Source organism: Pan troglodytes, chromosome 10 (assembly GCF_028858775.2).
Source record: "Pan troglodytes isolate AG18354 chromosome 10, NHGRI_mPanTro3-v2.0_pri, whole genome shotgun sequence".
NCBI classification, from domain to species: Eukaryota; Metazoa; Chordata; class Mammalia; order Primates; family Hominidae; genus Pan; species Pan troglodytes.
The window spans coordinates 36,431,769-36,446,874 of NC_072408.2; the positions used below are offsets into that span (position 1 = coordinate 36,431,769).

At 37.2% G+C, this 15,106-nt stretch overlaps 1 pseudogene; it reads left to right on the plus strand.

Annotated features, from left to right (window-relative positions):
* Nucleotides 1-1,729: 1,729 nt before the first annotated feature.
* Nucleotides 1,730-1,880, plus strand: LOC112205201 (U4 spliceosomal RNA; annotated as a pseudogene).
* Nucleotides 1,881-15,106: the final 13,226 nt, after the last annotated feature.

Sequence of the window (15,106 nt, forward strand, 5' to 3'; positions counted from 1 at the left end):
GGTGTATTACTCTAAATAAATTCCTTATTCTGTTAATATTAGATGTTTATCTTTGGTTAACTATATGAAGCAGCATTTATCACATAGCAGCTACAGACCCAGTTATAAAGTAGTGCACTAAAAAAATATTTATTTTCCTCTGCAATTCAATCCAATTATACTCTGAGACTGAAATTCCTCCCCATAACTATTCTAGAGAGAATTTTATCTTTATTTCCATCTAGATATGGGATCTTTGAAAATTATCCTCTTTTGGCTGAGTGTGGTGGCTCACACCTATAATCCCATATTTTGGGAGGCTAAAGCAGGTGGATCCCTTGCACCCAGCAGTTTGGAATCAGCCTGGGCAACCTAGCAAGACCCCATCTCTACAAAAATAAAAAACATTAGTTTCATGTGGTGGTGTGCACCTGTAGTCCCAGCTACTTGGAAGGCTGAGGGAGGATGATCACTGGAACCCAGGAGTTAGAAGCTGCAGTGAGCTATGATTATGCCACTGCACCCCAGCATGGATGACAGAGTGAAATACTGTCTCTAAAAAAATAAATAGATTATCCCTATTTTTATTTGAAAGAGATTTTTTTCCTTCCTTTCTGCTCTGCTTACTATTTGTGTGTTTTAAAAAGGAGTATAAATCAGCAATAATGTTATGCTCATGGATTTTGTTTCCTGAACGGGTGTTGCTTGTCTCTGCTCCACAATGTCTGAAGCCCCAGCTGGCAAGACTGGAACACAAAAACACAAGCCTCTAATGTCACCTAGAGGCTTCTTCAATCACATGTCTGATACTTGGGCAGGAATGACTGTAAGGCCAGGTTCACTTGAGCCTCCTGATTGGGGCACCTAAACATGGCTTCTCTATGTGGCTTGGGATTCTTAGAGCATGATGGCTGTGTTCCAAAATGTAGCATACTGAAAGACAGCCTTGTAAGAACGAGGTAGAAGTTAACCTAGACTCAGAAGTTACTTGAGGCTCAAAATAACACAAATGTATGAATTTACTGTTTTGTAAGTCAAAATTCTGAATGACTCGGTGGTTCCTTTGCTCTGGGTCTCACAATCTGGGGGAAAATCTTCCAAGTTCTTTCAGGTTGCCGGCAGTACTCAGGCCCTTGCAATTGTAGGGCTGAGGTCCCCATGTCCTTGGTAGATGTCAGCTGGGAAACTTTCAGCTCCTTAAGGTCACCGGAGTTCCTTGTCACATTGCCCCTTCATCTTCAAAAAGCAACAGAGCCTGGCATCTTCTCATATTTCAAACTTCTCAGACTTTTTCTTCAGCTGCATCTCTTCTTCTGCCATAACAGAATACGATACACTGGGTGGCTTAAACAACATTTATTTTTCACAGTTCTGGAAACTGGAAGTCAAAGATCAAGGTGCCAGCATGAGCAGGTTCTTGGCAACAGCCTCTGCCTGGTTTACAGGTGACCATCTTGCTGTGTCCTCACACGTCAGGGAGATAGCTTTCTAGCTCTCTTATTTACTTTTATAAAAGGAATTCCATCAGGAGGATTCCACCCTCATGACCTCATCTAAACCTAATTACCATCCAAAGGCCCCATCTCAAAATACCATCACATCGTAAGTTAGAGTTTCAACATGTGAATTTTGAGGGGACACAAACATTCGGTTGTTGGCAACTGTAAAGTTGGAGCAACCCCCATACAGAACTCTTGGTCTCTGTGGTAAAAGATATTACAGTATGAAAGCCAAGCCTCTGAACTTAAGTCACCCTGCACAGTAGTAGTATCATAGTCAATGAGGTTTATCCGAGGCACAATTATTGCTAATTGAAGGCTTTTCACAATATCCTGCCATGATGACTTGAAATATAGTCATATATTTCAAGTATTGGCAATTATTGACAGTCTTTATGGAGACTGAACAAAAACAAAACAAAACAAAACAAAAAAACAATGTCACATATTAGGGAAAAGGGGGACTCTCAGGAGATTAGTGCCACCCTTAAAGGAAGCAGGAGTGGTAGTCCGATGATATTTTAATTCACAAACTGGCTTCTATAGAAAATAAATAATTTCCAAAAGACAATTGTAAACTACCACGAACTCAACCAAGTAGTAGCTCTGATTGCCACTGCCATGCCAGAAATGGTATCTTTGTTTAAGCAGATAAATATAAATATACCCTCAAGTACGTATCATGGAGTCATTAATTGGGTGAATGCACTCCTTTCTACGCCAATGAGAAAGGAAAGATGAGAGCCGTTTGCTTTCATATGGAATTGACCAAAAATAATAACAATACATTTAGAGTTTTTGTTCAAGGATTTCCTAATTTTCCTTTTCTCTCACATGATATAGTATGAAGAGATCTGACTATATGGACCTCTCACAGAACATCACACTGACCCATTACACTGGTAGCACGATATTTACCAGACCCATTGAGAGAGAGGTGCCTAACACTGGAGTTCTTAGAAAGACACATCACTCCTGTGGATGGGAGGTAAAATAGTGAAGCTTAGAAATCTTCCACTTCTGTACAATTTTTAGGGATTCAGTAGTGCAGGGTGTGTCAGAATAGCCCCTCCAAAGTAAAGATACATTATTACACTTTGCACCTCCTACCTTGTAAAAGGAAGTATATTGTCTATTAACCTCTTTGCATTTATTGGTAGCATATTTCAAACCTACAAATACTGCCCTAGCTCATACACTAAGTTAGGTGAAAAGCTGCCATCTTTCAGTGTTGTTCAGAGGAAGAAAAGTCCTTATAATGTAAGCACCCTTGCCTGCTGAGAAACACAATCCAACAGGCCCTATGTTGTCGGTGGTAATCAGTGGTAACTATATATATAGAGAGAGAGTTTATTATTAGATAATTAGTACATTTTGCAGTGGTAATTATACTTATATACCACTGATTACCACCAACAACATAGGGTCTGTTGGATTGTGTGTGTGTGTGTGTATATATATATATAAATTGTATGACGTGGGCTTTGTGGAAATACTGAGTGATATATACTAACTTATAGGCAGTAGTAAATGACCAGGCTGCTGGTCAGAGGCCCATTTAATGAGAAACACCTTTACTACTAGAACTTGAACTAAAAATACTCTGAAGAATAAAAAAGTTTATTTTTAGATAATGGAAATTATTTAAATGGCATGTTCCTGAACCTGAGGGAGCATTAATGTGATTACTAGTGAGACAATCACATTAAAACCTCCCTGGGCTTCAAGACCATGCCATTTGCAACATAGTGTCTCATACCTTTTGAAAAACTACTGGCTACTGGGCCCTGGGAAAGAATGAGTGTCTGATATCAAATGAGCATGGCCAGGGAATTGCCAGTTATCGGCTGGATCCTGTCAACCCCACCAAATCACAGGCAGATCCAGCAATGATCGATTATAAAATGGCAATGGTGCATGTGGGATCAAGCATGAGTAGCACCAGCAGGTACAAGAAAGTAACATGAGCATTTAGCTCAGACTCCCATGGCACCCACAACTACTGCACCAGCACACCACCCCTAGCCACATATACAGCTATATGAGGGATCCCATACAGCCATCAAGGAGGAGATAAAAAGACAAAATTTGTTTTATGTATGGATCAGTTCAGCATAAACAGCTGCACTGCAGCCTTATCCACGGGTAGTCTTAAAAAACAGAGGTGAAGAAAGATCTTGCTAATGGGAAGAGCTTCAGACGGTGTACCCTGTAATGCACATTGCGTGAAAAAAGATGTGGTCTCAGGTTAGGATATGTACAAACTCATAGGCAGTAACAAATGATCTGGCTGCTGGTCAGAGGCCTGCAGTGTAAAGGATAGGGAGAATGGGGACAAAGATGTCTGGAATATAGGTATATGGATGAACGTAGGTGAGTGGTCATAAAGTGTGAAGATGTTTATATCACATGTTGGTGCCCACCAGAGAGCATTCACCACAGAATAGTTGCTAAACAAGCAAGCACTCAAAGTGGCCACTAGGTTGATGTCAGCCAGCTTCTCTCATTGGCCATGCCAGCGCAGTTATGATGGACACATATAAAGCAGCTATGAGGAAAAAAAAAATGGAGGCTATGCATAGACCCAAAATCATGGACCCTGACTTTTACCAAGGCTAATCTAGGCACTCCTTCTGCCAAGTATTCAATCTGCTGCAATAGAGACCAATGTTGAGGCCAGATATGGGACCATTCCTCCAGGAGGCCAATAGACCACTTTGTAGCAAGTTGTCTACATTGGGGTCCTTCAATCGTGAAAGAGCCAGCATTTCATTCTCATAGGAATAGACGTATTTCACATATGAGTTTGCCTTTTCTGCATACAGGACCTCAGCCAGCACTATTATCTGAGCTTATTTGACCCACTGTCTTGTTATCTCACATAACATCATATCAGATCAGGGGATGCACTTTTCAGCAAAGGAGATGCTGGAGAGGACCTTATCCATGTTATCTACTGGTCATTACACCAACTGGATTCAGAGGTATCTGGCCTGATAGAGCATTACAGTGGACTCTGAGGGCACAGCTGGAGTGTCAGCCCAGAGCCACCAGTCTGCAAAAATGGGGTACCATTCTCCAGAGTTCAGTTTATGCATTAAATTGATGGCACAAACTTGCTTACTCCCCCTTCTCTTCTCTAATGAACACCTTGCCCACTAAATTCAGTGTCGTTGTATGCTTCTTGAGAAAACTATCTGTGACATTATAAATATTTCCTCAGTTTAGAAGTAAGGAACTGCAGATCAGCCACAATTTCTCTCATCTTTGCCTTTGAAATTCACATTCAAGACACAGAACTATGTGAAATTCCTACACATAAAGAATACATATCATCATTAAGCCAGTAGTTTAAAAAGAGTTAAATATGCAATTTTAAGCCCCTTCTTTCTAAACTCTGGTTATCTCTGGTAATCACATGCAGTAATTTAATTTTGAGTATGTAGATTAAATCATACACATAACTGTATTTTTATTTTTTATTTTATTAGCAAGCTCACCTTTCTAAGTGAATCATATTTACTTTTAATACTTTTTACTCAGGCTTTATGAGTATAATTTACTCCAAGGAAAATTCACACTTTGTAGGTATATAGTCTTATGAATTTTGACAAAAGTATACATCAGTGTAACCACTACTATAATTAAGTGGTCAATTCACTAACTCTACCACCAGCCCATGGAAACCACTGATTGAGGTTTTTGGTTTTGGTTTGTAAATACTTTGTAAAGCTTTTCTTTCTTTTTTTAAAAAAATTTCTGCAACATTGTTTCTTTTTGACAGTTTATCGCCCTTCACGATCATGCCTGGTATTTTAGAATGACTCCAATTTAGTGATATCAGGACAGCCCTCAGGAATTTCTTTTTTTTTTTCTTTTTTTTTTTTTCCTGCATGTTCTGGAACATCTTATATCCACCTGGGGAGAGTTACCACTGCTGCATGACATGATGTGTTAATCCACTTTCCACATTGCCTAGCTCTGGGGCTTTACCTTCTGCCTTTTCTAATCAGTCAAGCTAGCTCCTTCTATCTCAGAGTTCATTGCTTTAAGGTTCTCAAAGATTCTCTGCTTGAACTGAGTAATCACACACAGCCTCCAAGACTCATGAAATGAAATGAATTTATGCTTCAACTCTAGTAATTCTATCACCTACTTTGTCCCTATAAGTCTTAGGTTTAAATGACTTGCTGCTTCATTAAGTTGTAAGCCCATTTAATGGGAAACACCTTTACTACTAGAAGTTGCAGGAAAAATATTATGAAGAATAAAAAAGTTTATTTTAGATAATGGAAACGAATCTTAATTCAAGCCCTCATTAAGGTTCAAATAGATTATTAAAATGTTCTTCTAAATGATTTCCCTACCACTAATTTTATTCCACCTTCAGCATTTTATCCTTTGTAAGGACATCTGTATTATCCTTCTCCCTACTAACCCTTCTAATGAAAGTAAAAGATTAAAAAGTGAAGACTAAAAAGAAATCACATGAGAAGCTGATGTAACATTTAAGGTGATGTGCAGATATATTTAAAATAATGCCTCTGTTCCCTATCCAATGTAATACAATGACTGTTCTTCTAGAAAGCACTTTCGAGAAAGAAATATAGATATATAATATTTGCTTTTCCGCTATAGAAACACTGTGTAGTTCATATAACATTTTTTGACCAAGCCTGAATTTCACGTTGTAATAGGAGAAAGCAATTTGGAGATTAGGGGAGTCCTATGTTCTTGTACCTTTTCGTAGTCTGAGAAGAGATTCAAGTTTGCAATACTATTTGCCTTATTGAGTCATAAAATCCTTTATTAAACATTTCCTTATGAGAATCCAAGAAGGGTAAATCTATATAAAATCTATAATTCAACATTGAATGAATGAATCTGCTACCTGTTTCTTAGAAAAAAAATCTGGGCATTTTTATTACTATTTAGAACAACAAACAGCTCACAAACCCATTAGTTCCCATTCCAAATTGTTGTAATTAAAATGATTATTCTTAATATTTCTTATTTCAATTTCCTTATAAATATAATTAGCCTTAATCTGGACTTCTGATTTATTATTCATTTTACAGTTGAAAACATTGCAATATTCTGGAAGAATTTTCCACTTAAGTTGTCCTCATGTTTTCCATATCTGATATTATTTGAAAATTATCTAATGAATATTAATTTTATATGCACAAGAATAAAATACTAGTTAATAATTAGCTGTTTCTTACAAGTTAAAACTTGAAATGGATAGTCAATATACCTGAAAGTAGAAATATTTGATTGCAATTACATTAGAAGGCATTTCTCCTGTAACTTTATGGCCTCTTTCATGCTTGATACCAGCCACATCTACATGTAGTCTCAAAAATGGAATCAATGAGTTAGCAAATGTTTATTGAGGACTTTTTATTCTGTGCAGCAAAAATGGAAACAATAGGTATTTCGTGAGTACTCACGATGTATTAGGATCTATGTCCAAATTTTGATGTGCATTATGTCCTTTAACTTCATCACAAGCACAAGAAAGATTAGTACATTTTGCAGGTGAGGAGTCTGAAGCACATAAATCTTAAGCTCTATGCTCATGTCACACAGCAAGTCAGAAACATCCAGTCTACTCAAGCCTCTCTGATTCCAGGGTTTTTGCTATATTAGCTACACTTTAGGGCTATGCCTTTTTAGTTATAGGCACAAAGATGAATGAGAAATGGTCCTTGCCTGAAAGAACTTTACCAGCTAGTAGATAATCTAGTTAAAACATATATAAAAATAATGATAACTCAAGATGGAAAGAAATAGCCAACATATGAATTCAGATCAAGCTAGGGTGAATGGAGCAATTTCTTGTTGTTGAAGGGATCATGAACGGCTTTTTATAGGACAGAAAGCTAGCAGAGTGCAATGATTAAAAGCTTGGGCTACTTGAATTTAAACCCCTGTTCTGCTACTTAATAGCTACATAAACTTGGGCCTCTTTTAGAGTCTCAATTTCTTTATCTGTGAAATGTGGATGATGATAATAATAATAGTAATTGCTTAATAGGGCTATTGTGAAAATTCAAAGATCCAATATTTAAAAAGTAGGTAGACTCATGCCTGGCATATACTACAGACTATCAATCCATTAAAAAAAAGTAAATGACGAGTTAATGCATGCAGCACACCAACATAGCACATGTATACATATGTAACCTGCATATTGTGCACATGTACCCTAGAACTTAAAGTATAATAAAAATAAATAAATAAATAAATAAAACAGGATCTTACAAGACAAGAGTAAAAATTGCTTTTTACATGGAGAAAAACGAAATTAGAAGAGGGAGGGGTTAGCATTTCTTGGGGATATATTAAATCCTCCAAGTCACTATGGAATTGTTATTATGATATAAATTGTAAACTAAAGATTCTAGGACTCTGAGAAGTAATAATTGCACCAAAATGTATAGCACATATGTAACAAAATTAGTTGTAAAATACAACATAGGATCAACATAACTAACTCTGAAGTTTCCCATATCTAGCATTATCTTTGATTGAGCCTGTTTATTTCTTCATATCTGACCAGTCATTATAGTCTGCCATTTGTACCTCCATAATCTTTCTTGAATCTATCTTCTCCTCCCACTTCAGCTGCTTCTTCCTTATTAAGGAATGCTACTCTCTACTCCCTTTAAATTATTCCCATAACCTTCCGACATACTTGCTCTCTGCCTTCCCCTCTTGTTTTTACTTTAAAGGACAGATTTGAGTCTGTCACTTGACAGATAACATATTTGAAAGCCTCACAATACCAGAATATCCTTTACATAAAAGACAAAACAAAAACAAAAAAACACCTGTTTCTAATTTCTCACAGAATGACACTGGCTCTCTGAAGCAGATCTTTCCACTTTGCACATTCTTGGCTTCCCGAATTTATTCGTTGTGCTTTCTCTTTGTTGTCTGGTCAACCTCTTCTCTTGACTATTTTTATAATATGATGTAATGGATCTTTCCAGTAGTCTCAGAATTCTGGCAAAAAGACTGGATACATTCATGCAGCACCTACTACAAAATTGCCAAAAGAACAGAGTGACCACAACCTAGATAAAAGAAGACTAGAAAGTTAATATAGGAAGGTTCTTAAAGGGAATTTGTAAAAATAAAGGACACCTTTGTTTGCCCCTTTCTAACTTTTCAATCAAACACTGTAAGAATTTTTGAAAGTACCCTTGGGAGGACTTGACATGAGTTCTCAAATATTTGGGAATATATATTACCATGGAAACATAGAAATACATGCATCCTTCTTGTCTTCAGAAGTCTGATGGAGGGAGTTGGCTAAGATACTTACAACAGAAGGGAAGAGAGAGAGTGTTAATTTCAGAAGCCACACATCTACCGCTTGGCAAAGCAAAGTTGCATAATTTCCCCACAAGGCAATCAGATGCCAGGGAATGTACCTAGGCTTGAGCTGTCTCGCAGAGACCCACTCAGGATAATCTATGATGTACTTCCAGGAGGCAAGAGCTGAAGAAAGGTAGCAAGAAGTCAGCCTGTACATTTGCTCATATCAGGAATCCAAGAAAGTTAACTCAGGACTGGATTAAATAGCACTAAAAATAAGACCCTTGCCTACTTTCCTCCAGTCCCTACTCTGTTTCTAGCAGTGCAAACAGCAGAGAGAGGAATAAGCGAAGGAAGATCAAACCAATTCCTTATTTGCCAGAGCAGATTTCTAGGAACAAAAGAAGGCCTAAATTGGAAAAGGAGAAGACACTTTAACTTGTATGAGATGGATGTTTAATGTAAGACAGAGCCAGACTTCTTAATTCATAAGATTGATATTGAGGTTGTGGGATCTTCCTGAGAGGTACTTAATTTTGAAGGTAGATCTGAAATGGTATATTTGAAGGCAGAAATAAAAAACATATATAACAATTTCTTATTCGTCTCATCACAGTTTCTAATTTAAGAAACTATTTGTATATAGAATCCTTCTTTGCAGTATCTAAACTTCATTAAATCTCTACCATTTAAAAAAAGCATAAGTAAAAGAACCAATTAAAAAGAAAATTTTCCTTAGAGCCTGCACTTTTCTCTACATACTTCACTATCTTCATTATCTCTTTGCAATATACCTTTTTTTTTTAATTGTTGAGACAAGGTCTTCCTCTGTCACCCAGACTAGAGTGCAGTAGCACAATCATTGCTTACTGCAGCCTCAACCTCCTAGACTCAAGCACCCTCCAGCTTCAGTCCCCTGAGCACCTGGGATTACAGGCACAAGCCATCATGCCTGAATACTTTTAAAATTTTATGTACAAGTAGGGTCTCCCTATATAGCCCAGGCTGGTCTCAAACTCCTGAGCTCAAGCAATCCTCCTGCCTTGGGCTCCTGAAGTGTTGGGATTACAGGTGTGAACCACCATACCAGCTTATAGCATAAGTTTTTGAAGTGGTAGGATTTGTACAATCCATCTCCACTACCTCCATCACCTTACTGCCCATTGTCTCTCAGTTTAGTGCATGCCGACTTATCCAATCTTCCCTTTACTGAAGCAACTCTTCATTTTCTAAATCCAATGGATACTGTTCAGTTATGTTTTACTTGATATCTCACAAGTATGTGACACTTAAAGACTCTCTCTTCTTGAAACTCTCTCTTTTCTTGGCTCCCATGATGCTGCATTCTTCTGTTTTCCCTCCTACTTTTTTACTCAGGCATTTTCAATCTTCTTGCAACCACATCCTCTTCTACAGGAAACTAAATGTTGAAGTTTTTTGTGGCTTGGTTCTAGACTATCTTTTCATCTTATTTTATATGCTTTTCTTCAGCAATCTTACTTATGTCTGCAACTTTAGTTATCTTCTATATGCTGATGATTTCCCAATTTATTTTATGACCACCTATTTAACAACCTACTTGATACGTCCATTAAATATCTTAAACGCATTTGCAACTCAATATGTCTTGAACTGATCCTAAGCTTCTGAGCCTCTAATCTAGATTTCTTCCAATATTCCATAGTTCTTCAAATAACAATGCTATTTATTCATCTAGTCCTAAAAGTCACAATATTTAAGCCTTCCCTGCCATTTGCCTCTCCTTCAACCTCCATATTTATTAAATCATCATATCCAGTGGATGTTTGTTCTTAAATATCTCTTTTGTCTACACGATTTATTCATGTCCAGTAGAATTTGCCCTGCTTCATATTTCTCCTGCACTATTGCAACTTGAGCCCCCTGACTGGTCTCTCTGCTTTTACACTTGCCCTCTGTAATCTATTGTTTATATGGCAGTCAAAAAATTAAAAAAACACACTCACCCAAACTGTAATCAGATTAGGCACTACCCTGCATAAATCTCTTCATGGCTTCCATTTCACTTAGAATAAAGAACATATTAATGCCTTTTGCACAGATTGCTAATTTCCCACCTAATATCTATTCTGTTTTTCTTGTTAATAGAACCCCTATTTTATCTGGTGCAATATCAATATACTTGTCTAAAAACTATAATATCTAACTTTTTTGCAACTAAGTGATACCATATGCCTAAATTTCTGCCAGTGAAATGTAAATGGAAGGTTTTTAGACTGAGTCTTAGGTGAAGGATACTTAAAAGGTATAGGCCTTTTTTGTTCTTTCCTCACTCTTCCTTGTTCTTGCCTAGAATGTGGACATGATGACTGGAGCTTCAGAAATCTGGAGCCATGAGATAACCATGAGGATAAGCCATACCTAGTGCTGGGCCTCAGAAAATTATACACCAAAGTATGCCCTTGGCAGGCTGAGTACTTTGAACCGGAGACAACTGGGAGAGCCTCAGAAACAAGGTCTCTCTAATATCCTCCCACCCTCCTTTTTCTCATACCTCTTTCTCCTCCAAAGTGAGTCATAGAAACCAGAATTCCTCTCCGTCAAAACAAGCTATAAAACCTAGAAAGTATTCTCTGACCTACCTTCTCTGGAAGCAAATATTAAGACCCCCTTCCAGAGTGTCCTACCACATATGGGGGAAGGAATGCTACACACAGAGGCCTAGAATAGTCTGAACAAACAGACTTTGCCGAGTTCCCGCCTCAGTTTATTACCATTAGATGACGCCCTTTTTGTCTAATCTTATATCTCCACAACTATCCATGTGTCTTATCAGACTTTATGTAAAAACACACAGTTTTCCCTGGGTCTTTAGGTCATTACTTCTGAAGGCTTCCATGCCAAGTAAAACTTTGGTTAAACATATTTTTAATGCTTTCTCCCTAACCTGTCTTTTTGTATAGGCACATCAGCCATTACCCTTGTGATGGGTGAGGAAAGGGTACTACCTTTTTACCCCTACACTGGGAATGTTGAGAAACCAAGTTAGACTATATCTATGGAGCTGTCAGATCAGGCAAGGACTTCCTACCTCTGTAACTTTTTTTTTCCGTGAGAGAAAATTAATCTTCTATCTTTTTAAAGCTCTTCTTACTTCTGACATATGATATTAATAGCCAAGGACAATTCCTAATTGATACTATGATCTCCCCTTATCTATTTACAGAATTAGAATAATAATATGTCACCAACCTGGGAAGCTTCTGAGAGTGGAAATGGCAATATTAATTATTATTGATTATTACTTATCTTAAACCCTAACTGCCCTAAGGAATTGGGATGTGTGGTCACCCTCCCTATAAAGCCCTCTGCAATCTATCTGCTTTACCTCTTGCCTCCTCCCTCATGCTCAGTACACATAATTGATTACCTTTCATTTCCTAGACCATATCAAGTTCTCTCCCTTCTGGAGCCTGTGTTTCCCCTTCCTCTAGTTTTCTTCCCTCATCCCCTACACAAGTCATCATCTGGATCTCAGCTTAAATATCATTTCCTTAGGAATCCAGACTAAGTTAGTTATCTCTGTTATATGCTAAGTATCTTTGCTTTTTTAATGTTTGATGCTTGCTATATTTAATTATAATTTTGTGTTGATTTGATTAAAGTCTGCCTTCTACCTAGACGGTACATTCATGAAGGCGCTGATGGTGTCTGCTTTTTAAAAAAATCATCAGTAACTAACACAGGGCCTGACACAGTAATACTTACATCTTGCATGCATGAATAAATGATATTTAAAGAATTGGATGTGGCATCATTCTATTTGCATAATAACTTTGCACAGTTTCTTAAATTTTTCTCAATGTTTTTGAAAATAGCCTGTGTTTTATTATGTAAGTTCATGTTTCCCTTTTTTTTTTTTTTTGAGATTGAGTCTCTATCTGTCGCCCAGGCTGGAGTGCAATGCAGTGGTGCAATCTCTGCTCAATGCAATCTCTGCCTCCTGGGTTCAAGTGATTCTGCTGCCTCAGCTTCCTGAGTAGCTGGGATTACAGGCACATGCCACCACGCCAGGCTACTTTTTGTATTTTTAGTAGAGATGAGGTTTCACCATGTTGGTCAGGCTGGTCTCGAACTCTTGACCTTGTGATCTGCCCGCCTCAGCTTCCCAAAGTGCTGGGATTACAGATTTGAGCCACTGCACCCAGCCTCATGTTTCCCTTTCTTCTCCATTCTCCATTCTCTGTTCTACTTTGTAGTAACAGGTGCAGGTAAAAATATTCAAGAAACATCTCAGCATTGGACACTGATTAACAAGGTAGATACCAAATACTTAGTGAGATTGATCTAACGTTTAAATGTAAATAGAACCTGATAAAGATTAAAACAGGAAATTTGTAAATAACTCTATAGCATGTATACAATAACATTGATGTTGAGTTTGCTAAGCAGATTGGTTAAATGTATAAAACTAGTAACAGTTTTGTAGTCCATTGTTTTAAACTGAGCTCCTGCACTAGGCCCCAACACACCAAACCAAAATGGAGTCACTCACCCCAAATAGCATATAATCCAACTGAAACTGTAAGGAAGCGGAACAAATAGATAGGTTTTTCCTAAAAAGAGGAGATTCACAGCAACAGATCAGAAAGGGCTCAGTCAACCTGAGCTGGCATAATAAAGAAGTCCCCTTCATTTTAACCTTTACAAGAAAAATAAACTGAAGTAAACTAATGTTAACCAATCTGCTTTTTGTGTTATTCTATTTCCTTGTTCCTGGTCAAAACCAACTGTTTTGTGATACCCAATGGAGCTCCTTCTATTTTTATACAGAATGATTTCATATTTCATGAATTGCTAATAAAAGCCAAGTAGATCTTCAAAATGTGGGCTTTTTAAAACGGTTTTATTTCAGGAAACTATGTATAATTATGACTTGTTTTTGGCAACTAATTTATCTTCCATGAGGAATTTATAATAGTTTACTAAATTATAAGTTATATACGTGTTTATTTATTTTTTTAATTTTGTTTGTTTTTTGGTCTTTGCTTATACTCTGAAGTGCCTGAAATTTTCTTTATCCATCTGAGCAAGTCATTATCTTTGGTGATACTTCTGTCTTTCATTATGTATTTTCAAGGAGACTAAGAGATTCTTATCAAATGGCTCAATGTTATCTCATTTCTACTACACAAGGGTTTTCAGCCCTTGCTGTACATTCTTATATTTTAACTTTAATTCTATGTTTGACCTTTATTTCTACTTATGCCTCTGTTTATCTCCTTGTTCAATCACTGATACTAAATCCCTTTCTAATTGTACTGACAGCTTTCATATTCTCTTAGCTGATTCATCTTCACTGATTTCTTGCAAAGCAGGAAGATCTGCTTATCTAACACAAAAATCACAGTAATTCTCTTAATGGTGTGTTGTGTTCATTTCATAGGAAAGGAGCTTCTAAAATTTGTTTGTCAGGGATCATTTAGCTACCTGTTGAAGCTTCCTTCTCAGATTTAAATGAATACTATGAAATGCATAGGATTATCAAGGAAAACAATTATATATATATGTATGTGTATATGTGTGTGTGTGTGTGTGTGTGTGTATATATTTATACTTTTTTTTTTTCAAGACAGAGTCTTGCTCTGTTGCCCAGGCTGGAGTGCAGTGGCATGATCTCCACTCATTGCAACCTCCACCACCCTGGTTCAAGCAATTGTCCTGCCTCAGCCTCCCGAGTAGCTGGGATTACAGGCATGTGCCACCACACCTGGCTAATTTTTGTATTTGTAGTAGGATGAGGTTTCACTATTTTGGCCTGGCTGATCTCAAATTCCTGACCTCAAACGATCCACCCACCTCAGCCTCCCAAAGTGCTGGGATTACAGGCATAAGCCACTGCACCCAGCCATAAATATGTCTTTAATTACATGTTGCATAGAATGGTCTAGCAGTGTATCTAATAATTACCATATTCCAAACAGTTATGGGCTTAAAAATATTTCATATATCTACAATAACTCAAACTTAATATGAGCAAATTTGTGATTTTCTTAGTGACAAACTTATAGGTACTATTGTCCTTTGTTGGCTTAAAAACAATGCTAACTTCAGTCAGAGGTTAGTGAAAAGTAAGATAATTTCTTTTTATTACTGACCTATGAATTCTATCCACGGATCTCAGGTTAATAGTTCCTACTTTTAAACATGATCAATCTACAGCAAACAGCCATGCAAAGAATGCATTCATTCCATGAAAATTTAGTGTACTTGATACTGTTCTAAGGATTGAAGCCTACAATTTGTCCTTGAGGAATTTATAT